Source organism: Ctenocephalides felis, unplaced genomic scaffold, assembly GCF_003426905.1.
Source record: "Ctenocephalides felis isolate EL2017-DRISC unplaced genomic scaffold, ASM342690v1 CF-g0.4_SCAFFOLD_02456, whole genome shotgun sequence".
NCBI classification, from domain to species: Eukaryota; Metazoa; Arthropoda; class Insecta; order Siphonaptera; family Pulicidae; genus Ctenocephalides; species Ctenocephalides felis.
In genome coordinates, this window is record NW_020538610.1 from 150,020 (window position 1) to 153,827 (window position 3,808).

At 31.2% G+C, this 3,808-nt stretch overlaps 1 pseudogene; it reads right to left on the reverse strand.

Moving 5' to 3' along the window:
• Window positions 1–666: 666 nt before the first annotated feature.
• On the reverse strand, window positions 667–1,886 carry LOC113380902 (annotated as a pseudogene).
• Between the last annotated feature and the right edge of the window lie 1,922 nt (window positions 1,887–3,808).

The following is a 3,808-nucleotide window of genomic DNA, read 5'->3' on the forward strand; positions in this document are numbered from 1 at the left end:
ACATAATTTATAATTTTTTATTATATAAATGTGTATAATGGTTGACGCTATGGGTTGAAGCTTCTTTCTGGGGTATTGCAATGACTGCTCCATTATAATGTTTAATAAACAATATTTCATTCCAACTTTCTGAAAAAGAATATGTTTTTATCAGCAAATCCTATTTGCTAATTTTGTGTTCTCAACGTTTCAAGTTATTTTGAACAATTTGCCACTAAATTTTTCAATGTCAACGTTTTTATTGTATTAAAATATTAATCGTGAAGTTCATTTTATCAAGCAAAGATAAGCCCGAAAAGCCATTGAATCACTTGTCGACAATGTAGGAGAAAATTACACTTCATCTTCAAGAAATGAAGGAAAATCAAACTGAAATTTGTATGTTTTCAGTTTCAGACGAAGAGGAGCAATTGGCAGTGATACCGTTGAAGAGTCTAAGCGAAATAGAGGAGTTTGAAAAAAGGTTGAAAAATGAAAAATTTGCTTTGGACCTCGTAAGATCAGGGCCGGCTTTAACACTACCAGCGCCCTGGGCGAGATTTCTACGGCGCCCTTTACCTGCAATTCAAACCCATTTGAAAAAAAAAGAAAAACATCTAATGAAATAACCGTTTATTAAAAAAAATAATTATTTATTATAAAAGATAACCATTTATTACATAAACACTAATAGAATTTTACTTTTTTGTCCTTTCTATCAGCGAACTCTTTTATAAGGTTGTCGAAGTCGATGTTTTCAGCAATTTCGTTTTCAGTTGACAAAGTTATTGCTAAGTTTGTCAATCTAGATTGAGAAATCGCTGATCGAAGATAGGTTTTTATCAGCTTCAGCTTTGAAAAGCCCCGCTCCCCACTAGCAACCGTTAATAAAATTCGCAATGATATCCATACATTTGGATACAGTTCTTGTAAATTGAAATCGTTGATGAAATTTAAATTTAAAACAAAAATGGGAGTAACCACATTTTTATCAGGTAAAAAGGATGCCAGACTTATAAGTTCATCACACAACATACAACCATCTATGTCTGATTTAGAGTCTACAGTTAATTTTAATTGGAGATCACTACAGAGCTTGAGAAGGTCGCGTTTTTATGGAATCTGTTTAATATTATACAAAAAAGACCAAGATTCCGAGTACTCATTTAACTGTTCGAACCTTTCATTGATTGAAATTAATATAGTGTCCAAAAGACAGTTGAAAAATTCAACCTCAAATTTTTTTCTGGTGAAGTTATAGGGTCATCGCGTGCAATTTCACCAGCTTGACGCATAATACGTCGAATTCTTATTGTAGCTCGAAATTCAGGTTCAATTTCTAGTTCTTCGGCCAACTCCTTCGCAGTTAAAATAGCGCTTTTAAAGCTCGTATTTCTGCAATCTTCCAAAAAATTGCAGCATTTTTTCAACATTTGTGAACATTTACCAAGATCCATATCTGTTGACTGTGGAGATTTACTTACAACATTTATTTGATGAAGTATGTCATACCAAACAACCAATGAAACTATGAAGCTGAAATCTGTTAGTTGTTCGGCTAGAGTAGTAGCCTCATGAGACATTTGAACATCAGTTTTCTGAGTTTCAAGAGTCAAAGTAATCAAAGCATCATGGATAGTATTAATTTGATAACGGACTGCTTTAACACTACTCCTTCTTGCTTTCCAACGAGTGTCACTGTGCTTTTTTATAGTATATAGTCCCAAGTGATCGGTTAGAATTTTTCATCGATGAACAGAAGCTGAGTGGTCTGAAATATTACCCTTCATAGCTAATCGCAAGTGCTTCTGCATGACTAGATCAAATTTGGCTAGTAGTTGTACTAAGCCTAAGAACTTTCCGTTATTTGGCGTATATAGTTGGTCAGAAGTGCTTCTGAACGCCATATTGTTTTCGGCTAAATAAAAAGTGATATGCATCAATCTAGACAAAACATTATTCCATCTTGTAGTTTCCTTTCTAATCAAGTGTTGCTCTTGGCAGTCTATTGTTTTTCCTATTTTTAATCGTAGTTCAGCTTTAATCCATGAAAGGTAAAACTTCTTATGAAAAGTGCTATTTTCATGATTTTTTAATATTTCAGACAAGTATTTCCAGTTGTTATACCCTTGAGATACTAAGTTCGACGTTGAGCTACTATCAAATAGTCTACAACAAAAACAATAAACTCGATCCTTAGAAACGGAATAAATTAACCAACGGCGCTGAATTGTTTCATTGTTTACAAGAATTTTTGTAAAATGAGAATTAGAGAAATGTCGGCCTGTATCATTCTTCGGATAATTATCAATGTGAGTTTGCACTGGGCCACTAGTAATTATGTGATCAATGATTTTGCCATTTCGAGAGACTGGCCAAGTGGCCAAGTTCGCTGGCCAATGCGAATGAGCTGAGTTTGTTACGCTTCGCTACAATAACGCTAACTTTTTTAAACCAAAACCTTAAAAGGAGATAGACAATGTGTTTTGACAATAGACAAAAAACCGCTTAATTTAGAGAATTTACGACTAAGCAGACCTCGAACTATGAGCATGCGACGGGAGGCGCATGCGGCGCCCCTTTTTGCCGGCGCCCAGGGCGGTCGCCCACCTCGCCCTACCCTAAAGCCGGCACTGCGTAAGATATATGTATATATATATATATATATATATATATATATATATATTGTATATAATATATATATATATATATATATATATATATATATATATTGTATATGTTATATATATATAACAATATCAAAAAAATCTTTTACATAAAAGTTACTCATCTGAAATATCAAAGTCAATTTATACATTCTGCTTGGACAATTTTTGAAGTTCATATCCCAATTTCAGCAAAAATGTGTAAAGTGTCAAACATTTGGTAATATACTTCTAAAGACTTTAAAATTATCTACAAATTGATCTAATAAAATTATTTTAAATCTTATATATCGAAAAAGATATTTACATCTAAACAACTATACACAGATTGTGCATTCAACTTGAACGGTTTCAAGTTTATACCAAAAACTGCAAAAAAATTAAGTTTTATGAAGTCGCAAAATTATAATTTATCATTGAAATAATAATTTATATTATTTATATAATAAAAACAAATATATGCAAATGCACATTAATTAATTAATGTATTAATAATTTAGTACGAAATAATATTACAACGTAATTGGAACCACGTATTTCAGAAAATTAAATTTTGTATAGTCTGATTTCAAAATTGATGAAATTGAATAGTCCAATGTATACAAAACTTATGCAATTTAACCAGATAACTGCAATTGACGGATATACTCGTCATGAAGATGTGGCAGAATTTTTTGTATTGACGAGTATAGTCGTCATACGAATAAAACTGTCACCATTTGCTATTTTAATTACATTGATTGAAAAGAGCTAAAAATATTATGAATGTTCATGTCCCTTAGAATATTCTGAGGCTATGACTGTACTAGGCTGTAGTTTTTTTTATATATATAAATAATTTAAATTATTATTTATAATAATTTATATATATATATATATATATATGTATATATACATATATATTAGGGTGGTCCTTAAAATGGTCATTTTCGAATTTCCTTGCTCCCAGGGGCTCAAATGGTTCCAAATTAATAAAAAACAATTCTCTGAAAGTTTTAGCTCTTAATATTAACGTTTAGATAGAGCGCAATTCAATCAAAGTTTGTATGGAAAGAGCATGGAAAAATATTTGAAAATTAAAAAAAAATGTTTTAGGTATAACTTAGCGACAAATGAATGAGTTTTAATCATTCATTTGTTCGCTAAATTACATCTAAAAAACA